The 23,941-nt window shown below is 48.3% G+C and overlaps 2 protein-coding genes across 3 annotated transcripts in view; both read left to right on the plus strand.

The window, feature by feature from the left end:
• The window catches only part of LOC121549004 (tyrosine-protein kinase Fyn), a 92,185-nt gene extending 88,383 nt beyond the window's left edge, over positions 1-3,802 (plus strand). Inside the window, exon 15 of one of the 2 annotated variants that reach the window (XR_006657735.1) lies at positions 3,787-3,802. The gene's annotated coding sequence lies outside the window, so the exon portion shown is untranslated. The remainder of the gene's footprint in view (positions 1-3,786) is intronic. The other variant, XR_006657734.1, reaches the window with a different exon arrangement.
• Positions 1-23,941, plus strand: part of LOC121549001 (DNA polymerase zeta catalytic subunit-like) — a 57,948-nt gene that overhangs the window by 3,505 nt on the left and 30,502 nt on the right. The window lies entirely within an intron of this gene.

Below are 23,941 nucleotides of genomic sequence, written 5' to 3' on the forward strand. Positions count from 1 at the left end.
CTTGCCGTGCGGTAGCAGAGAGAACAGTCTATTACTAGGGTGGCTGGAGTCTTTGACAATTTTGAGGGCCTTCCTCTGACACCGCCTGGTATAGAGGTCCTGGATGGCAGGAAGCTTGGCCCCAGTGATGTACTGGGCCGTACGCACTACCCTCTGTAGTGCCTTGCGGTTGGAGGCCAAGCAGTTGCCATACCAGGCGGTGATGCAACCAGTCAGGATGCTCTCGATGGTGCAGCTGTAGAATTTTTTGAGGATCTGAGGACCCATGCCAAATCTTTTCTGTCTCCTGAGGGGTAATAGGCTTTGTCGTGCCCTCTTCACGACTGTCTTGGTGTGTTTGGACCATGATAGTTCGTTGGTGATGTGGACACCAAGGAACTTGAAGCTCTCAACCTGTTCCACTACAGCCCCGTCGATGAGAATGGGGGCGTTCTCAGTCCTCTTTTTTTTTCCTGTAGTCCACAATCATCTCCTTTGTCTTGGTCACGTTGAGGGAGAGGTTGTTATCCTGGCACCACACGGCCAGGTCTCTGACCACCTCCCTATAGACTCTCTCATCGTTGTCGGTGATCAGGCCTACCACTGTTGTGTCGTCGGCAAACTTAATGATGGTGTTGGAGTCGTGCCGGGCCATGCAGTCATGGGTGAACAGGGAGTACAGGAGGGGACTGAGCAGGCACCCCTGAGGGGCCCCTGTGTTGAGGATCAGTGTGGCAGATGTGTTTTTACCTACCCTTACCACCTGGGGGCGGCCCGTCACGAAGTCCAGGATCCAGTTGCAGAGGGAGGTGTTTAGTCCCAGGATCCTTAGCTTAGTGATGAGCTTTGAGGGCACTATGGTGTTGAACGCTGAGCTGTAGTCAATGAATAGCATTCTCACGTAGGTGTTCCTCTTGTCCAGGTGGGAAAGGGCAGTGTGGAGTCCAATAGAGAGTGCATCATCTGTGGATCTGTTGGGGCGGTATGCAAATTGTAGTGGGTCTAGGGTTTCTGGGATAATGGTGTTGATGTGAGCCATGACCAGCCTTTCAAAGCACTTCATTTAGGCAGGTTATCTTAGTGTCCTTGGGCACGGCGACTATGGTGGTCTGCTTGAAACGTGTTGGTATTACAGACTCAGTCAGGGACATGTTGAAAATGTCAGTGAAGACACTTGCCAGTTGGTCAGCACATGCTCGGAGTACACGTCCTGGTAATCCGTCTGGCCCTGCGGCCTTGTGAATGTTGACCTGCTTAAAAGTCTTACTCACATCGGCTACGGAGAGCGTGATCACATAGTCATCCGGAACAGCTGGTGCTCTCATGCATGCTTCAGTGTTGCTTGCCTTGAAGCGAGCATAGAAGTGGTTTAGCTCGTCTGGAAGTCTTGTGTCACTGGGCAGCTCGCGGCTGTGCTTCCCTTTGTAGTCTGTAATAGTTTTCAAGCCGTGCCACATCCGACGAGCGTCAGAGCCAGTGTAGTACGATTAAATCTTAGTCCTGTATTGACTCTTTGCCTGTTTGATGGTTCGTTGGAGGGCATAGCGGGATTTCTTATAAGCGTCCGGGTTAGAGTCCTGCTCCTTGAAAGCGGCAGCTCTACCCTTTAGCTCAGTGCGGATGTTTCCTGTAATCCATGGCTTCTGGTTGTGGTATGTACGTACGGTCACTGTGGGGACGACATCATCGATGCCGAATTAGAACAGTAAACAAGTAGTTTTGCGTCATACCTGTGGTATATTGTCTCATAGCATGGTTTTCAGCCAATCAGCATCCAGGGCTCGAACAACCCGATAAATAGGCTAGTTTACGTTTATCTGTAATGAATTCAAAGCTGTCATGAAATCCAAATATGGGAGTTGCAGGACTAAAAAGTAAGGGTTGTGTGAGCAGCTCAGTGCGTGTGTTTGCATCCGTGTCCCTGTGTGACATGCACCTGGTGTTTCTCTAACCCCTCCCTGTCCTCTCCTGACATGAGCCATGTGCACAGAGCAGACAGGAGAGACACACCATTCTGCCCTCTGTCACTCGACACCACACTTCCTGTTTTCACTTAGGCTGCTTGCTCTTCATTGGCCAGCCCCTGAGGCCCCAGCCCTGATAGAGCATGGTGTTCTAGTGGTGTGCTGCTGTAGGGTTGCACTGCACGATGTACTGTACTACTCTATAGGCCTAGCTACCTGTCTATGTACATGAGGGACCCATATGCATGACGGAACGCTAGAGACACTGATGTTGTTCTTTCATGGTTTCAGTTGCTTTACAGCGCGCTCAATCTTTGCTAATTTAGGCCAAATGATAGTGCTTGGGCACAATGTGCAGTGGTAATCAGTAATTCATTGCATATGTAAGAGGCCAGCAGCAGCCAGCTCGAGCATCACTGGCTGGCTTGATTGAAGTTTCCATGCATGGTAAATACAGAGTCTCTCCCACACTGCTGGGAGTTGCAGTTTGCTGCAGTCTTTGAGCTCTGGCAGCATTGATCCTGCTTGATGTCTAGCTAGGCTAGATTTACTAGATCCACCAGGCCTTCTCACTGCCTCAATGCCTGGGCCTGGGAGAGGCAGCCAGGCACTGTTTTTGTTTTGCTCGGCTGTGTGTTGCGTGGCTGTGTGCATGCGTGTGTGTGCACATGTTTGTGTGTGTGTGCAGGGGCGGGGAAACCTGCATGACCAATTGACCTGAATGAGGGGTCAAGCAGCGAACAGCGGTGAGGGATAAAACAGGGGGGCTCCCTCCAACCCTCTCTCCTCCTGGCCCCTACCCTCCTTCCTCCCCCTTTACCTCTCACCAGGGGAACTCTAATGCCATCTAAAGGAATTCCTCCTGCAACCATTAACAAGATAATGGGGGATTCAAAGACTGGGTGGCTCATTAGTCAAAAGGTCATTGTCTCCTGAATTGCTACCTCCCTTTTCTATTTATTGGATTATTTAGCATTCTCAAGATGTAACCTAGGCCTGCGTTTCTTATTAGGCTACTTTAACATGGATACGGCTAGCTACTTATTTCTCATGTTTTGTAGCCTAATGGCTGGCTGTCTTTTGTGGGCTTAGTCCGTTTACCCTCAGCTGAATCCACTCCCTTCCATGCTCATTCCAATTTCGGCTAGTTTCGATGCCAAAAATAGCTGCCAGGGAGGAATGCATTGCTCTGTGAGAGAGGAGTTTGCTGTGAATGCAGAGAGCAGCATGAACCCTGGCCCCTGATAATCCTGAGGCTGTGATGTTATTGTCAAGACACTGGGGCCCCGGGTCTTTAAAAGCCCTTCCGTTGGGGGTTTCCAGTGAAGACACACACACACACACACACACACACACACAACACCCCTCTCTGCCTGCCTGTCCAGGTCTCATTAACCATTAACAAAGGCCTGTCGTTCCTTTGTTTGTGATGTATTCCTTCTCTTTGGGCCTTCCCTCCCTAGGACGTCAAGGTGGTCCAATCAGTGCCCCTCTCCCTCTCATGAGTAATGGGAGACAGTAATGGCACCTCGTCGTGTGTCTTTATGTGGGCGTGAAGAAGCGTCTCCATGCCATGCCGTGTCTCTGTCATAGGGGCCTCACATCAACCCAGGAATTCCAGGAGTGCTATCTGGTTTCAAAGGGTTCCGCAGGCACAATGATGGACTGCCGTGTTGAAAGCTTAGAAAACGAATATATCCCTCCTCCCTCCATGCAACGGGTATCAATCAAATGTAAATCAGTGAGGTTGTTTTTGTCCGTTGAATGCTTTAATACCACAGGTGGCCTCTGGAGGATTACAGTGCATTAAAGCTGAAGAATGGGCCACACCCCTTTCTCTGAGTGATGATGATGATCACCTACTGCTGCTGCTTTTAGCCTGTGGCTGAACGGTTAATGGGGGGATCTATGTCTATATCACAATTTAACTTTCAATCTATAACTGTACTGTAGCCTATGCCTTTACCGCATAGCTGAGTTAGCCTCTAACATGAAGTTGAACTGACGAGCTAAACCACTTCTATGCTCGCTTCGAGGCAAGCAACACTGAAGCATGCATGAGAGCACCAGCTGTTCCGGATGACTATGTGATCACGCTCTCCGTAGCCGATGTGAGTAAGACTTTTAAGCAGGTCAACATTCACAAGGCCGCAGGGCTGTAGACTGATGATTACCAGGACGTGTACTCCGAGCATGTGCTGACCAACTGGCAAGTGTCTTCACTGACATTTTCAACATGTCCCTGACTGAGTCTGTAATACCAACATGTTTCAAGCAGACCACCATAGTCCTATGCCCAAGGACACTAAGATAACCTGACTAAATGACTACCGACCCGTAGCACTGACATCTGTAGCCATGAAGTGCTTTGAAAGGCTGGTCATGGCTCACATCAACACCATTATCCCAGAAACCTTAGACCCACTCCAATTTGCATACCGCCCTAACAGATCCACAGATGATGCAATCTCTATTGCACTCCACACTGCCCTTTCCCACCTGGACAAGAGGAACATCCTACGTAAGAATGCTATTCATTGACTACAGCTCAGCATTCAACACCATAGTGCCCTCAAAGCTCATCACTAAGCTAAGGATCCTGGGACTAAACACCTCCCTCTGCAACTGGATCCTGGACTTCCTGACGTGCCGCCCCCAGGTGGTATGGGTAGGTAACAACACATCTGCCACGCTGATCCTCAACACGGGGGCCCCTCAGGGGTGCGTGCTCAGTCCCCTCCTGTACTCCCTGTTCACCCATGACTGCATGGCCAGGCACGACTCCAACACCATCATTAAGTTTGCCGACGACACAACAGTGGTAGGCCTGATCACCGACAACGATGAGACAACCTATAGGCAGGAGATCAGAGACCTGGCCGTGTGGTGCCAGAATAACAACCTCTCCCTCAACGTGATCAAGACAAAGGAGATAATTGTGGACTACAGGGGGAAAAAAAGAGGACTGAGCACGCCCCCATTCTCATCGACGGGGCTGTAGTGGAACAGGTTGAGAGCTTCAAGTTCTTTGGTGTCCACATCACCAACACACTATCATGGTCCAAACCACACCAAGAGAGTCGTGAAGAGGGCACGACAAAGCCTATTCCCCCTCAGGAGACAGAAAAGATTTGGCATGGGTCCTCAGATCCTCAAAAAGTTATACAGCTGCACCATCGAGAGCATCCTGACTGGTTGCATCACCACCTGGTATGGCAACTGCTCGGCCTCCGACCGCAAGGCACTACAGAGGGTAGTGCGTATGGCCCAGTACATCACTGGGGCCAAGCTTCCTGCCATCCAGGACCTCTATACCAGGCGGTGTCAGAGGAAGGCCCTCAAAATTGTCAAAGACTCCAGCCACCCTAGTCATAGACTGTTCTCTCTGCTACCGCACGGCAAGCGGTACCTAGGTCCAAAAGGCTTCTCAACAGCTTCTACCCCCAAGCCATAAGACTACTGAACAGCTAATCATGGCTACTCAGACTATTAGCACTGCCCCCCCATCTTTTTACGCTGCTGCTACTCTGTTAATTATTTATGCATAGTCACTTTAACTCTACCCACATGTACATATTACCTCAACTACCTCAACTAGCTGGTGCCCCCGCACATTGACTCTGCACCAGTACCCCCCTGTATATATAGCCTCCCTACTGTTATTTTATTTTACTTCTGCTCTTTTTTTTCTCAACACTTTTTTGTTGTTGTTGTTTTATTGTACTTTTTTATAAAAAAAATAATGCATTGTTGGTTAAGGACTGTAAGTAAGCATCTCACGGTAATGTCTACACCTGTTGTATTCGGCGCATGTGTCAAATTTTATTTTATTTTATTTGAATACCTTTATTCTGCACTGCCTGCAGCTGAACTGTTCTACCTTTTAGTCTGTACTGTAGCCAAGGCGATATACCTTTAGCCTTTACCCCATAGCTGAGCTATAGGCTACGTGCTTACTCTTAAAGGCGCCAGAATGCTTCAGTTCGGAGTGAGTGTGCAATTGTACTTTTTGTCCATTTTGAGACGCCGTAGCCAGTATAGACAGTATAGACTGGTTAAAGCCAGTATTAATTTGGACATTTTTGCCGAGGAGCGCAATTTTACATCTAACTAAGATGTTTGGTGCAGTATTTCTCAATGAAAAAAATGTTAATGAAAACGAGTCGTCTCTCGTTGAATGACAACAGACTTTATTGAAGAATCCCTACTGTTGACCAATCACTGACGAAGGGGCGTCGACTTTGGCTACTGACTTCGGCTTGCCTCGAAAGAATGTTGTGCCCAAACAGCCAAAAAAAACCTTACCGAAGTCCAAAACGAACAAAAACGCCACAAAATATATTCATAATTATGCACAAACTCTTCTGAACTGTTTCGGCTGGGAAGTATGCAGACACCTTAAGTCTTTAACCTGCAGCTGAACTGTTCTAGGCCTACCTTTAGTCTGGCCTGTAGCTGAACTATGTGCCTTTGTCTTGTATGAGGGGAGGTTTTTCCTGAGTGCTCTCTTTCCCTCGCTCTCTGCTTCTCTCTCTCTCCCTTACTCTCTCAGATCTCTCTCTCGGCTCCCTCTCCCCCCCCGCCCTCTGAGGTTTCTCTGTACAGTACACATATGCCCTTGCTGCAGCGCCCGGGCCTGGGTGATTGATGGCTTTAATAGCTCCCTCCGGTTCTACAGTGGCTATTAGAATGCGTCGCCACTGCCGAGGGCAGAAATGGGGTGCTGCAGCACTAGTCATTGTCACTGCCATCCTTTTCTGTCACCCAGGTTGAGTTAGGTGACACCCTGGTCTTTATACTCTAGTGCTGTACCCACCTAGCCCTCAGACTTTTCCTCAGACTGTCTTTTCTGCTCACTGAAACCTATCACAGCCTCACAGCAAAGCCTTTATTTCAGTTTGTCAATTGACTAATGGATTACAGGGGAAAATTACACTAAACTTTGCCAGGTGATTTATTTCAGCTGAATTAATTGCAGAATTTAGTGGTTCTGGTAAAAGGAGAAGGAAAGGTCTGCAGTGCCTGAGTGAGATGGAACCTTGGTGTGGTGGTCACATTTTATATTTTTAGCGGCAAAAAATAAAAGTGGAAGAATTGCAGGCCGTATATCTGTGTGATGGATGGTAGATTCATTAGCACGGGGGAATTGAATGTGACTACACAGCCAGTGACAGTCAGTCACTGCCTGGCCTGGCCTCTGGGCTGGCTCGCCTCAAGGTGGGCTCGGCTGAATCTGAGACTGTGCTGCAGACAGACGTGTGTGTGTGTGTGTAGGACTATAATGTGCTGTCTGTCTTGATTTGTGTTGGGTTTTCTAGTTGCGGTCTGCTCTCCCTCAGGCCTCTGGCCATGTCAAAGTCACTCCACCAGAGGGAGTCCAGGATCTCCCTGCCCCCCTGACCACTGGACGCTGCGTCACAAATCGCAGCCTGTTCCCTTTATAGTGCACTACTTTTTACCAGGGAACCTTTTATAGGGTGCCATTTTGAATGCAGAAACCAGCCACCTCTCCTCTCTGGTACTGGCACCTGTTTGAGGATCTCCACCTTGCTAGGTGTCCTTTAAGTTAAAAGAAGCCGCTACAGCACTATGCCTTGATGGTTCAGCTAGCCAGCTCCGTGTGTGTTATCTCCAATCTTCTGACAGGCTACCGCTGGATGGCTAATTGTCTGAGTGAGCAGCTCTTTTCTGCACTGTTTGATTTGGCTGGGTCTAATCAATAGGAGACATGCTGTGTTAATAACACACACAGAGGTGGAGGTGGCCAGACGGGTCTACCGCTCGCTGCTGGTCAATACGTCTGCAGCCTGCTGGCTGCAAATCACACTGACTGACTGACTGAGCCACAGACAGACCTCCAGGCTGAGGGGAGGTTGAGGTAACAGACAGGCAGACTTTCAACCAGACAACAGACAGATGGACAGACAGACAGACCAGCCAAGCTCTCTCTACCACATCCAGGACTATAGCAGACATAGGACTCTGTCCTTAAACACCTGCCCTAACCACATTATAGGCAGTACTAGGGTATGTGGGGATATCAGTGGGCTGTTGTTGCTCTCATCAGTAGGCCTTGTATCGGTATCCTGTCAGCTTTTACTGCTGCCTGCCAGTGAGGTAATGCGATTAGTCCTTGAGTGAAGCTGGACTGGATTACTTGCGTTGGTCGCTAGCGTTAGGCCAGGAAATGCCTCCTTTTTTGGTACTTTATGAAAGACGCCTGTGTTCTTCTCGTTTGATGTGGAGTGCTCAGTAACTGTGGGCTGTCTCCCTGCCTACGGTTGTGTTGGGATAGTAAGTGGATTTGTGTTCTTTGAATGCAGGGAGTCCCTAAAAAGCAGGTATTACCTGTGTGGTCCCACTCTGGTCCAGGGAGCCCAGTGTTGGCACGTGGAGTTGGGTCACTTTGGGTCGCTGCTGAGTGTTCCAACCCTTCCTCTTCTCCTGGCTCTTTGTCCCTACATTAGAGAACTGAGGGAGAGGGGCCCTGCTCGGGCCATTCAGGCTGTCTGTTCCCCAGGCCACTCACTGTTGTTGGAAAACTGTAGTGTTTCAGGCAGATTAAGACCTTTATTTAAAATAATGAAATAATTTGGCAGAGAAAGAGCCTGGACTGGAACAAATGCTTTGAACCTGTTATGCTGTGCCTTCAATCTGGATGTTAATAAAACACACACGCATGGATTAAGTTCTCATCAGTAGGTCTTAGGTATCTGTCATTGGGGACGGAGGAGTAGGCCTACAGCTTTCTGTTTTAAAGCTGTAGCTACAACAGGAAAGCCCTGCTTTCTGAACACTCCATTCTACACTCCCCTCCTTATAAGGGCTTGCATATCAATTTGCTTCTGAAGACCAAACGGCATGTCTTGAGATACATTTTTATTTCCACAGTTCCACTGTACACAGTGTGCATGAAAGCAGGCTTATTAAAGGGGGATGGGGAATTCTAGCTGGCTCTAAAAATAGCCTGGCTTGTTTTTTAAATGCAACCAAGCTTGCTTCTTTCTGTTCTGTCAGTGCTGGAGGAGCACAGTGAGGGGGCTACATGAAACACTGAGATTCTGGGTCGACCAGAACATAGTCTTCTGCTGCTGCTGTATTCATTTTAGGAGAATTTCATGCCTGCCCTCTTATAAAAGACATCTGTTTTTTTTCTTGAAGGGAAATGTCTAAACCTGTTCCCCATATCCTCTTTGTTCTCCTAGCTACCTCATTTTCCCTCACAGCAATATTTCGGCTGCAATTTGGTTTCGGTGTGTGCTGCCTGTGTATGTGTTTGAGAGGGAGGAAGGGAGTCTCACTCGTCTAATGCACCAATCACGCCTCCCCTACGCTGTGCGATGTGTGGCACAGAGACATGCCATGAATATCAAATTTCGACATGCTGAAAAGGGGCACGCAGACCTGTTAAGGGAAAATGTCCTGTTGTCTGGCAGTGTTTTTACTTGATCAGGGCGTTTGGACACTGGCAGACAGACGCTGCTTTCCTGGAGCGTAAAACAACATCGGTGACTCCTCAGATTTGGATCTTGATGGCTGTTGTCGTAGTACTGTGCTGATTTGATCTCTCATCTACCTTTCTCTCTCGTTCTTTCTACTTCCTTTACTGCTTTCACTCATCTACCTTTCTCTCGCTGTCTCTCTCCCCCCTCTTTCTTTCTCCTCTCTCTTTCTCCTCTCTCTCTTTCGCCTCTCAATTCAATTTGCTTTATTGGCATGACGTAACAATGTACATATTGCCAAAGCTTACTTTGGATATTTACACTATTAACATAATTAAAATAATAATAATCAATGTTGTCAACGGGACAACAATAACCAAGGGTCAAAATAACCATTTAACAATAACAATATGGAGGACATGTGCAGTTTGGTTGGTCTGTCAGACACTGTCCCTCATCTTATGGCAGGCAGCAATGTAGTGCGCTGCCAACCCACAGCTCTCTGCGTCCTCCCCCAACAGGACGGGTAGCCTGTTCTCATCAGAGAGGTCTTTGAAACCTTAAACTGGTTCAAATTTGGGGAATTGACACTAATTGTTTTATTTTTTACATTTTGTCAGGAAATGCTGCTCTGTCTTAGGTCCTGCTGTGGTGCAGTGGTTGCACAGCCTTTCCTCTACAGAGGGCCAGGTTTTCCTGTGTCTACCCTTCTCATGGCAAGGCTGTGCTCACTGAGCCTGTACTTTGTCAAGGTTTTTCTAAGGTTTTGATCAGTAACCATGGTCAAATAGTTAGCCACGGTGTACTGTCGATTTAGGGCCAGATAGCACTGCATTTTACTTTGTGTGTAGTTTTGTTTTGACTGTGTTGTAATTTATTCTGATTGATAGGATGTTCTGGTCCTGAGGTTTCAGTGTGTTAGTAGAACAGGTTTGTGAACTCAGCCCCAGGACCAGCTGGATGAGGGGACTCTTTTCTTTGCTCAGCTCTTGGCATTGCAGGGCGTGTTAATGATATGAGAGGGGGTCACTGTATTTTAGATGTTTTCTAAACTGAATTGCTATTTTTTGAGTTTTTATTATTAGTGGATATTGGCCTAATTCTGCCCTGCATGCGTTGTTTGTAGTTTTCCTCTGGACAGTTTTCCTCTCTCGCTTTCTCCTCTCTCTCACTCACTTTCTCCTCGCTCTCTCCTCTCACTCTCTCTCCTCGCTTTCTCCTCTTTCTTCTCTCTAACATTTGATAGAGATGGCTTCCGGCCATACTGATAGGAATCTACTGTAGGCTAGTACTGTGGCTATGTGCAACACTTGGTCTAGCTAGCACATTACGCTGGAGACACAATAGCTTTATTTGATTCCGTCTCTCACATTTTATTATCTCAAGGGAAGACATTTACATAATATATTATTTCATAGCAAAGTTCAATTAAGATTCAGACACCGTCGGTCTCCCTTTGTTCTGTTGACCGTCGTTAAACAAGGGTATCCATTTCTCATTTATTTTGAATTTCACAGTCACTCTCCAGTCCAGACTGCTTGGCAGTTTCTGACTAAATTAATATTTACATTCTCTAACACTAAATGTGACTGTCTTTAATTGCCTGGATTGGAATATTTGACTGCTTGTTAGTACAGAGCGTACAGTCTAATAGTGTGGAGCCTGTCTTCTGTCTTCTGTCTCCATGGAGGCTATTTTTTCTTGTGTAAAGTATGTTCATGTCAACCAGCAGCATGTGCGATCATACATACTGCATGATTGCGCGACCACATTGATGCTGTTAATTCCCTGACATGCTTGTGTGTGTGTGTGTGTGTGTTGTCAGGCTAGTCTACACACTGCTGTCATACTGGGAGCAGCAGACACAGAGAATTCCCCACCCGCTGGTCTCTCTCTCTCTCTCTCTCTCTCTCTCTCTCTCTCTCTCTCTCTCTCTCTCTCTCTCTCTTGTGCTCTCCCTCCTCTGTTCCTTTGTTCTCTACCTACTGTACACTCAGTTCCTGCAGATCCAATTTCTCTCTCTTCCTAATTTCTCCCCCTTTTTTTCTCATTTTCCCACAGCTTCCAGTGTCAGAGGCGACCTGTCCCTACAGGTGTCATGTCATATTGTGTTCCTGTGTTCTGTTTAAGGGGGACCCCAGTCAGAATGTGACTAGGTCTGTGACGTGTGTGGGACTGACCCAGCCCTCCCTGGGCCCAGCCCTCCCTGGCCTCTACCCTCCCTGGGCCCAGCCCTCCCTGTCCTCTACCCTCCCTGGGCCCAGCCCTCCCTGGCCTCTAACCTCCCTGGGCCCAGCCCTCCCTGGCCTCTACCCTCCCTGGGCCCAGCCCTCCCTGTCCTCTACCCTCCCTGGGCCCAGCCCTCCCTGTTCTCTACCCTCCCTGGGCCCAGCCCTCCCTGGCCTCTACCCTCCCTGGGCCAGCCCTCCCTGTCCTCTACCTTCCCTGGGCCCAGCCCTCCCTGTCCTCTACCCTCCCTGGGCCCAGCCCTCCCTGTCCTCTACCCTCCCTGGGCCCAGCCCTCCCTGTCCTCTACCCTCCCTGGGCCCAGCCCTCCCTGGCCTCTACCCTCCCTGGGCCCAGCCCTCCCTGTCCTCTACCCTCCCTGGGCCCAGCCCTCCCTGTCCTCTACCCTCCCTGGGCCCAGCCCTCCCTGGCCTCTAACCTCCCTGGGCCCAGCCCTCCCTGTTCTCTACCCTCCCTGACCCTGTCAAGTTCACCCTGAGCCACAGTCACATACCTGATCTCCAACACAGTGGCAAACATTAGTGAAGATGCAGGGAGAGAAGTCATTCCCTGACGCTGTTCATTCCCTGCCGTGCGTGCATGCACATGTACATGTGTGTGTTGTCAGGCTAGTCTACACACGGCTGTCAGACTGGGAGCCGCAGATATAGAGGATTCCTCACCCGCTGGTCACAGTCTGTGGCTCTCTTCTCTCGCTCTAACTGTCACTCTTTCACTCTCCCTTCCTCTCTTGTTCTCTCTTTCGCTTTCGCACTCGCGCTTCCTCGCTCGCTCTTCCACTCCTCTCTCACTCGCTCTCTCTTCCACTCTCCTCTCTCGCTCGCTCTCCCTTTTCTCTGTGCTCTCCCTCTCCCCTCACGCTCTCCTCTGTTCCTTTGTTCTCCTCTACCTACTGTACACTCAGTTCCTGCAGATCCAATTTCTCTCTTCCTAATTTCCCCCCCCCTTTTTTCTCCTTTTCCCACAGCTACTCCCTCTCTTCCAGTGTCAGAGGCGACCTGTCCCTGCAGGTCTCATGTCACATTGTGTTTCTGTGTCCTGTTTAGGGGAGGGGGGGGGGACCCCAGTCAGAATGTGACTTGTTCAGTGATGCGTGTTGGACTGGAGCTGCCCTTCATGGCCTCTACCCTCCCTGACCCTGTCAAATTCATTGCCCTCTCACCCTGACACCCCTCCCTCATCACCCTGAGCCACAGTCACATACCTGAGCTCCAACACGGTGGCAAACATTAGTGAAGATGCAGAGAGAGAGAAGTCAGTGCTTTCTAATCCGACTGGACAGGTCCTTCGTATGTGTGACCTCTGCCTCAGTGTTGGCATAGTAGCATAATGCACTTCACAGCTCTCTCTCTCTCCACTCCTCTTCTTCCTCTCTTCTTCCTCCTCCTCCTCCTCCTCCTCCTCCTCTCCTGCTATGTAGAGACCTCCTCTAGTTGCCGTCATGTCTACAGTGGGTTCTGTCCTGCCCTCAGGCTGTGCTGTGCTCTGCTGCTCTGGTCTGACCTCCTCTGATGCTCCTCATCATTAAGTAGAGCGCTCGGGTCTCTGGTCAAACAGACGTCGCTTTGTGTCTGGACTATGTGGGAATAAAGACGCCCTGGTGGCGGAGTTCTTCTGCTCAGCCTGCTAGTTATACTCTTCCTGCTCTCTACTGTAGCAAGAGGCAGGTAGGGGGGCCTCAGAGGGCCACTGGTATTAGTGGGCCACATATAAACATGGAGTAGGTGAGAGAGCAAAGGCCAAACCACAGAAACAAGATCCTGGTTCAGTCTGTTGGTCCTGGGACCGTGGTTCTGTGGACTTGCGTGTGTCACTGTGATGGTCACCCACTGCAGTGGTAGTGGACTGGACTGGAGCCTCTCTCTGTCTCTCTTCCTCTTTCACTCGCTACCGTTCTATCATTCTATCCCGCTGATAAAGACACTCCCCATGGAATGTTAGTCATTTGGCCTCCACCTCACCTCAGTTTTGTATCTTATGGCTCACTTGCTGCCATTTGCTTCTTGAGGTGGTTGGACATTCAGACTTTGATTGATTTAACATGTTTGTGTGAGCCTGTGGCGTGAGCACAGCGAGAGCTGGCAGGGCATCGATCGACAGGCTGCCGTCGCACGTAGTGCAGGTCTGGTAGAAACACACACCCTTCTAGCACACCTGATTAATGCGACTGGTTGAGACAGTTAGGTGTGCTGGGGTGAGGGTGATGCTCATTGAGAGGCCATCGACTTCCTCCCTTTTTTCATTTGTCTATCTCACCACGTCTGACATTGTGCAGCTGTGCAGCGATGACTCACCCTGGATAAATAAGCATCCATACAGGCATGTTGCTGCAGTAATGGTGGTCTTAGTGGTCCAGCTCATGGACTTAGTGCCCTGCTTTTTCCCAGTCATAGTATTTCCTTCCTGCTGTGTGACATCTCTGACTGTTTGTCCTTATATTCCTGTCCCCCCAGGGGGATGTGGCGGTGTGTATCAAATCACATTTTATTGGTCACATACACATATTTAGAAGATGTTACTGCGAGTGTAGTGAAGTGTGTGTGTGTGTGTGTGTGTGTGTGTGTGTGTGTGTGTGTAAGTGTTTCCTCTAGAAAAATGTGTAGCAGTGGGGGAAAAGGTCACAGCAGGGGAGGTTCAAGGGGTCCCCCCCGTAGAGTTTGTATGTACAAGGACTGAGAAGCTCAGTTCTGGTGACTTTTTAAAAGGACATACTCCAAAATGAATGAAAATACAATTATGCTGACACCATCTAAGATATAATGTCCACCTCCAGAAATGAGCCCAATAACATATTAGAAAATGATTTGATAAAGTAATTTTAACATATTGGACCATGCATACAGCTAGTGATGGGGTGAAAAAATGTATACAGCTACATATCGCGATATTATTTTGTCCTATATATCGTATCGTTTTGACTATCGCAATATTATTTTTGCGCTAGTTGGCTGTACCTGCACCAAAACGCCAGTATTTTCCCTTCATTTATTTATTTAATGTATTTAACCTTTATTTAACTAGGCAAGTCAGTTAAGAACATATTCTTATTTACAATGACGGCCTACCCAGACCAAACCCGGATGATGCTGGGACAATTGTGCGCCGCCCTATGGGACTCCCAATCACGGCCGAGTTGTGATACAGCCTGGAATCGAACCAGGGTCTGTAGTGACGCCTCTAGCACTGAGATGCAGTGTCTTAGACTGCTGCGCTACTCGGGAGCTTGTTCTCCATCTTCTTTTTAAATAGGGAGCTAATTTGTTTTCAGCACTTTTATTTCCATGACTGATCAAAATGTCCATGTTTTTTTTTCTCCATGTTTTCTCATGGCACTCTCTTGTCCCTCTGCAACAGACATATGGTGAGCAATATGTTTGGAACATCGAATCGCAATAAAATCACAGTATCTAATCGCAATACATATAGAATCGTAAGAATTGCAATACATATCGTATCGGCACCAAAGTATCATGATAATATCGTATCGTGAGGTCCCTGGCAATTCCCAGCCCTACATATAGCCCATCCATATTATCAGGTATGCTATAAGCAATAAGCATTATCACCTGTAGCCCAACTGATGCAGCATAGTGGCTATAAATAAATAGGCAACTCCATTTCAACTATATCTGCATTTACCCTATTGGGCTAATCATTAGCTAGATCCCGAATGTGATCTTTTAACTAGTTAGCGTCATATTGATGAATTATATGTTCCAAAGAAATTGCATAAACACAGTGAGTATAATGTAGGTATCTGTTAGGGTAACTTGGAGTATTCCACCACCCTGCCTGTACTTCTCACAGAACCACTTAATGTCACCATGATCTCCCTCTTTTTAACAAAGGCCATTAAAACGCTAGTTTTTCCCATGGTTGCATTAAGCTTTGTTGTGTGTTGATTGCTTGTTAGAATGCATGTTTCCCTCCCAATGGCACTCGTAACTGGAATACGCCTGTAGAGGAATAGCCTATTTCTCTCGCATAGAACACACAACAACAACAACAACAACAAGACTAGGTAAATAGATGAACTATTCTACTATGGAGTTATTTGGTTTTTATATTCATTGTTTGCAGAGGAAAAGTCAATGTGGACTGTTCACTGTTCTAGGATCTTCAAAATATTATTTCATGTTCCATATTTCTTTCCATTGGCGGCAATGATTTTGCCGTGGTGCTACGCCACAGCTAAATGACTGCAGCGGAAACACTGCGTGTGTGTGTGTGTGCCCCTGCTTTGACACAGCAGAGGGCATGGAGGCACGCCCGTGCTGTTAATCAGCTGTACCGGGATCATTAGTACCGCCACTGGATGAATGAACTGGGGCCTGTTATCGCCACTTGTATCCCACACCGGAGATGGATGGTAGCGGTACTGCTCCCTGCCCAGCCACCTACACCTTCCACTAGGATGGATTCAAACAACATAGGCCTATACCCATGAGGTCTGGAGAAGAATGTGCTGTTGTGACACTCCTTAGTCAGAAAGACAAAATAAAAAAAGCTGTGTAGTGTGTGTGTGTGTGTGTGAAGGGTTGGCGTGAGGCTAGGTGGTTGGCCATCTGTTGAGACTCCTGACTGTTCAAATATCTGGCACTGGTTGGCAGGGCGGTCTGATCTGGTCTGTTTGTTCGTTACCACACAGAAGTGCCAGGGATGTCTTTACTGAACCCAGCAGGAGACCGCTTGGCCAGTCTGGAGCTTCACAAAGACTGAGGTGTTTCATGTCTACGGGCTGTCTGGGAATGATGTAGGAATATTGCAGATATTTCATAGACTTTTGGGCCTTTGTCTGTCTGCCTCAGGATTGGACTAGGTTAGGGCTGTCTGGGGGTACAGTACATGGGTAAGGAACGACTGGGAGTGCTGTATGAAATCCCTTGCTGAGAGCTGGAAATTGACATACAGTGACTTGTTTGCTCCACTCTGTGCTCAGGAGTCAGGCAGTCTGCCAGGACAGGCCTTGGCTGTGGAGAGGGAGAGGGTAAACACAGCACAGTCACACAGGTTTGGCCCGGGGACCACCACAGTCTCTCCCCCAGCATGAAGTCATCTCAGCCAGGGAGGCTTCTGGCTCCTAGCTATGACACAATGGAACCTGTGACACACTGGGAGTGAAGGGAAGGAAAGCAGTTCAGGGCAATCAGCCTCTCATGATGATTTATATTGGAGGCCTGGAGACACAGCTGAAGACACTGGCCTGTGTTCAGAATCAGATCTGGATACAGTCAGTGGGGAATACGCCTGGTTAAATCACTGTATAGGAGCTGTTCAGTGTTCACGAATGGAAGATGAGGCATTACAGAACAGAGTGGTCAGTGAGTGAACAGGCGTTCCTGGACTTGCTGGTTTTACCACTGTATAATTTCAGACAGGACTGGAGAGGTTTCTGTGTCCGACTCAGATCTGGAGACATGGCCAACTATGGAAAACAAAGAACAAGGAAGAGTGCAGAGCAGGAAGCAGCAGCAGTGTACTACTCAGAGTGAGGTGCCCATAAAGAAACAGGCCTCCTCTCACGCCTTTGTTTTGTTTTAGAGCGACAGAAAATAAACAATTTGCATAAGCACTTTGAAAGATGGATGATTGAAGGGATGCTGTGTGCATTAGCGCTGTGTCTAAATTGCAGTGTTGGTGGTGGGTGTGTGTGTGTGATGGTGTATGGGGAGGAGGGGTGGCAGAGGGAGGGTATCCGAACAGAGGGTGGTTAATGAGCAGCACCCTACCACACACACCCCTAACACACACACACACACACACACACACACACATACACAGTACAGGGTATACAGTGGTCTATGACTGGAGCACAGGGCCAGATAGGGCTGTAAATAGATCAACATAATCTTCTCCCTGCTCAGCAGCCCCTGTCTGTGTCCTCTCCACCTCTGCTCCGCTCATCAGCAGACTCGCTCCTCGCAGCCAGGCAAGGCCAAAAATAGCAGCACCCCACCTCGACGTCTGTGCCTCTCTCCTCCTCCTCCCTGAGTGTCTCACTCGCTCTCTCTCTCTCTCTCTCTCTCACACACACACACACACACACACACACACACACACACACACACACACAGCACAGTGCGATCAGAGTCTCTCCACAGCATGGCAAACACACTGTTTACTCCTCCTGCATGCCACCAAACACCACTTCATAAATTGCTGTCCTGGCAGCATTTCAATAGTCTCACCCAGGACTAGCAAGAAGTAGTGTCTGCTAGAAGACAGAGCACTTTACACTATGCTGCCCAGTTATACTGAACAAAAATATAAACGCAACATGTAAGGTGTTGGTCCCATGTTTCATGAACTGAAATAAAAGATCCCAGAAATGTTCCATATGCACCAAAAGCTTTCCCTCATATTTAGTGCACAAATTTGTTTATATCCCTGTTAGTGAGCATTTCTCCTTAGCCAAGATAATCCATCCACCTGACAGGTGTGGCATATCAAGAAGCTGATTAAACAGCATGATCATTACACAGGTGCACCTTGTGCTGGGGACAATAAAAGGCCACTCTAAAATGTGCAGTTTTGTCACATAACACAATGCCACAGTTTTGAGGGAGCGTGCAAATGGCATGCTGACTGCAGGAATGTCCACCAGAGCAGTTGCCAGAGAATGTAATGTTAATTTCTCTATCATAAGCCGCCTCCAACATAGTTTTAGAGAATTTGGTAGTCTGTCCAACCTGCCTCACAACCGCAGACCACGTGTATGGCGTTGTGTGGGCGAGTGGTTTGCTGATTTCAACATTGTGGACAGAGTGCCCCATAGTGGCGGTGGGGTTATGGTATGGGCAGGCATAAGCTATGGACAACAAACAGAATTTAATTTTATCCATGGCAATTTGAATGCACAGAGATACCGTGACGAGATCCAGAGGCCCATTGTCGTGCGGTGGGACAGCATTCCACAGACCACAATCAACAGCCTGATCAACTTTATGCGTAGTGCTGCATGAGACAAATGGTGGTCACACCAGATACTGACTGGTTTTCCGATCCACGGCCCTACCTTTTTTCTTAATTTTTTTAAAGGTATATGTGACCAACGAATGCATATCTGTATTCCCAGTCATGTAAAATCCATAGATTAGGGCCTAATGAATGTATTTAAATTGAATGATTTCCTTCTGAATTGTGACTTAGAGAGATGTGATTTAAAGTAGTCATTCATCTCTTTTCTTACCCCTCCTCCCTTCACTGTTCTCTCCCTCCTCTCAAACGAGGCTTTTCCTCTGTGTCGTGGTGCAGGATGGCGTCTGTAGTGAACCCGCAGAACTGAACCATCACGTGAGATTCGACACACACACACACACCCTCCCTCTCCCATGGCTAATGCTATATGCACGATGTAGACTAGAGACAGGCACAGCACATTGATATTCCCTCAACATATTCCCATGTATTACCCTGAGAAGTCTACTGTAAAACAAGAGAGCAAGGAGGCCTACAAACCTGACTCAGTTACACCAGCTCTGTCAGGAGGAATGGGCCAAAATTCACCCAACTTATTGTGGGAAGCTTGTGGAAGGCTACCCGAAACGTTTGACCCAAGTTAAACAATTTAAAGGCAATGCTACCAATTACAAATTGAGTGTATGTAAACTTCTGACCCACTGGGAATGTGATGAAAGAAATAAAAGCTGAAATAAATCATTCTCTCTACTATTATTCTGACATTTCACATTCTTAAAATATCGTGGTGATCCTAACTGACCTAAAACAGGGAATTCTTACTAGGATTAAATGTCAGGAATTGTGAAAACTGAGTTTAAATGTATTTGGCTAAGGTGTATGTAAACTTCCAACTTCAACTGTAAATTATGGTGCAGATCTTGCTAAGCAAGCAGAAGCTTTATTGATCGACAGTATCTTCATGCGGCACCCATTAGTTTGTTCCTGCCGTCCATCCCTTCTCTCATACCATACAGGGCTATGGGCAGATGTCTGTTCAGTCAGGCCACTGGTGGGTTGGGCTATGATGTTCTCTCTTTTCTGCAGGTGCTCTGGCAGGGATAGAGGGGAACTGGGACTCTGTGAAGCAGCATGATGGGTAGGGGCTTAGATTTGATGATGCCAGGTGCATCCCTCCCTCAGCTCAGCCATCCCTGGTCGTTCTTACTCTCTCTTTCGCTCTCTTTCTTACTGTTTCGCTCTTTCTTTCGCTCTCCCTCTCTCGTTCTTACTCTCCTCTCTCTCTTTCTTTCTCTGTCTCTCTCTCTCCCCCCCCACCCTATCCTCTCTTCTGTTGCTCCCTGCCCCCACCCTCTTCTCTCTTCTGTCACTGCCCTGCCCCCAGTGCCCTGGCATTGAGACAGACAATACAGGAGGCTCTCTACAGATGTTGAGATACCAGTGTTAGGTTTCCATTAACCTTTCATCTCCCCGCTATCCTCCCTACAGTGTTAGGGATTGGGTTCATGACCAGGCAGATATGATGTCCTCAACATGGGTTCAGGCTGTGTTAATGAGCCTCTCTTCCACTTTGCTCAGTTCTGTTCTCTCAACTCATTAGAAAATGTTGGCCTTATTCTCTGTTACTGTAAGACACAGTTGGTATTTTGTCCATAATCCACAGTCCCAATCCCTAACCAAGTTTTGTCCATGTTCTTTATTACTCCAGTTAGTGCATGCTGGCCCAGAGGCAAAAGCAGAGGGGATGTTTCCCCCCTACAGACACCCATCTAAGAGGGACTTGCCCTCCCCCTGCACCCCTCGCTCCCTCCCTGATTCCCCCTCACTCCGAAGCTACATTCATCTGTGGGTTGTGCCTCAGGGCCCACATTCTACAGAGAGGGGTTCTATACAGCTCCACACTCTCTTGTTCTGCGTGACCCAGAGCTTCCTGTGATCAATCAGGTCCAGTCCAGGGAGAGCATGAATGGGTATTCATCAAGATGGAGGGTCTGAGTGGCTTGCTGCACACACACATGCATGCAAACTTTCACCTTATTAGGAGCGCTGCTGCTGCTGCTCCATGCAGTGAGAGGGACTCCTTTAGACTGCCGTCTGGCTGGAGTGATCCACATGTCTGTCTGTCTGTGCCTCCGCAGACAGCAGTAGTGTACAGTAGCAGCTAGCAGGCAGGCAGCACTCTGACTGTAACTCTACAGTACTGACAGACTAGAGCTGCTGCTGTAATGCTGAGTCATTCAGACCCGCTGCCTGCTGCAGATCTGGAGGAAGAGGAGACAGGGAGGGATGGGTAGAGAGAGGAGGAGAGATAGGGATGTGTGGAGAGGTAGGTAGGGAGGAGTTTGGCAGAGTGGATCATCATCTCTGCCTCCATGTTCCTTCCTGTAGATGGTCCAATAGAGATCGATAGAGGACTCTAGTGCCCTGTTTTAGCATGGACAGCGCCATTGAGGACATTCACCATTTTGAAGTAGTCAACTAGGTGTGACTTCCTATGGGTTAAGGAAGGATCACATAATTCCATCCAGGTCATCAGGAGGGATCAGCCAATTAATTATACTTGTGAGCAAACATTCCAGAACTGCAGGTGGCAGTAAATCGCCAACCTGGGCTTTATTTCTGTTCAAACAATGCACTCCTGGTGGCAGTATGCACTCTTTCAGTTTGTTTACCAACTCATAGAAGTAGTAGTAGAAGAAAATGGACTACTTCAAAATGGAGATGTCCTCAATGGTGCTGACCATGCGCTCGCAGACGCCATAATGGGACGGATACAATGTTGCGTACTCTATCTAACCCTTCTCCTGGTTTGGTCCTCCCTCTCATTCACAAATCAAGGAGCCATGCTCGGTCGGGTGGGCGGTCAGGAACTGACGGGTGGCTGGGGACTACTCTCTACTCAGATAGGGAGGGAGGGAGGGAGGGAGGGAGGGAGGGAGCTGACGGGTGGCTGGGGACTACTCTCTACTCAGACAGGAAGAGAGAGAGAGAGAGAGAGAACAGCCCTAGGGCCTAGACCTCAGTCAGTCACAACTCCCTCTTTCATTTCCTCTCACTCGCTCTCACTCTGTCTCTCTCTCTCTTCCCCTGTCTCTCTCTCTCTTCCCCTCTCTCTCTCTCTCTCTCTCTCGTTCTCTCTCTCTTCCTCTCTCTTTCTGTCTATTCCGATCTCTCCGTCTCTTCCTCTCTCCTTACTCTCTCTTTCTCTCACTATTTCTTACTCACTCGCTCTCCCTCTCGCTCACTCTCTCGCTCACTCTCTCTCTCTCTCTCTTTCTCTCTCTCCCTCTTTCCTCTCTCGCTCCGCACCAGCCAGCTGGATGGAAAGAATCACTTGTTTATATTTCCCCGCTGTCTGTCAGGGGATTGTACTGCTTGCCGGCTTCCGTTACCTAGCAACTGCAGTAGCAGCTTCACCAATGGCGTTGGCTGTGTGTGTCTCGACTGTGTTAGCTAGCAAGGCACATACATCCCTATGAGAGCTCTCTCTCTCTGCCTGCCAGGGTGGCGTCCTTTGTGCTGCGTTGTGTGGCTATCTGGCTCTCTGGGTAGTGTCAGTCACATGAGTGGGTCATCTCCTCACAACACACACACACACTCACACACGTTCCCAACTTTACCTAGCCTACCTCACAGCTCCTTTTGTCTGCCCTCTCCTCCCCCGACTGGCTCCATGCCAGTCTACCTGTCAGTCTGTCTGTCCTTAGAGAAGACACACTCTCTGCCTAGTGCACTTTTCCTGCCTTGACTGTCTGTTTCTCTGTGGTGGTGAAAGGATTGGATGTCAGATGGGGCCGTTCTATGTAGACGTGAAGGGTTATTTATCGGTCTGGTCTACTAGGTTTGTGTTGATGCCTGTGTGTTGAAAGCAATTCACATGCCGCGTTGTTTGCCACTGTTGTCTATAAGAGGTTTCCCTAGAGAGCTGCTTTCTCTTGGTTGGCGCTGTCTGTTTGCCCTCACCAACCTCACGATGACATTGGTAGTTGTGGTGTCCAACACTGTCAGTTTCTCTGTATATTTGCACCACTTCCTGTTTCACCCCCTGCATGGTTGCAGAGATATCTAGATGTTGTTTTTGTGTAGGCTGTTTTCTCTACAGTAATACTCCATGCCATCGGTCCAGATTCAACAATTGGGCCCAGGAAACTGCGGAATGCAGCAGCATTGCACTGCACAGCATCTGTCACGCCACGGGCAGGGCCAGGCTGGGGAGACTACAGTGCCCAAAAAAAGTCCATTACCAAAAACACCCCTGCCCACCGCCCTTCCTCAATTCCCCTACAAATGGTGATAATGAGGGCATGTGCGCATGCGTGGGTGCCTAGCAGACAGATGGGGTTGACACGTGGGAGTGGAGAGACTCTGTAGGTGCTGGGATGGTAACTCTATACTGCCTCCTCCTTCTGTCAGTCCTACTGTCTCATCTGGTCTGCATGGTCCCTAGTCCCTTCCCACAGCCACATGGCTCCTATTCTTAAAATAGAGTAGGATAGTATCATATTACATATTTGATATTAGGTGTGGAATACTAGTCTCTTGCAGTGCACTTCCTCCCTAAGCTAGCCTGGTGACGAGGTTAGGCCTGCAATAGGACCATCAGTCAGCCAGTGAGGTCTAGATGACTTGGCTTCCTTTTGGTGCTTTTATTTTTTTATATATTTTTTTACACTACACGACTTCATGATGACCTCATTCCACATCAGTCTGTCCCCCCCGCTCCCTCCCTCATGGAGACAGTCCCCCGTCTGCTATCCTGTTGGTTATTTAGCTAATGGCCTGCTTTACATTTTGGTGGCGTGCACTCATGATTCAAGGCTCCTTTACAGACCTTTGTTGTTTTCATCAGTCTGTCTGAGCTGGGCTGGATGGCGGCGTTTGTCTTCCAGTGGTTGGAAAGTGTGTACAAGCTGTTTTATTGGACTCCCTCCTCCCTTTCTCCCCTCAGTAGAGAGGCCAATCTATCTCCATTGTGTGCATGTCTAGTTTTAATAGTATCTTAGTCAAATCAGTCATGTCACTGGCAGACTGCATTACCGGCTGTAAATATGTTGTTTAAAGTGAGCATGCTTTGCTTTTTGGTAAATTAACTATAAGAGTCTGGCTACTACTTGAATTAGTTTTATATCACTGTATAATGCGGAGTGGCTTTGTGTTTTGACTCTGTGCCAGTTTTAAATGTGTTACTATGGGTTAAGGTAACCAACTTTGAGTTTGACACAGCAGCTCTGCCACATGAACACAAACCCTCTGTCTAAAGGACAAGGCGGACCAACACGAACGTCGGCCGTGCACAGCGGGTGGCCATCCTATCGCCTCTGACCACAGAATATTGTTTGTTAATTTCCGGATGATTCTACATGGTGAATAAAGGATTAGCCTACCACTGTC

This window comes from Coregonus clupeaformis, chromosome 33 (assembly GCF_020615455.1).
Source record: "Coregonus clupeaformis isolate EN_2021a chromosome 33, ASM2061545v1, whole genome shotgun sequence".
Taxonomy (NCBI): domain Eukaryota; kingdom Metazoa; phylum Chordata; class Actinopteri; order Salmoniformes; family Salmonidae; genus Coregonus; species Coregonus clupeaformis.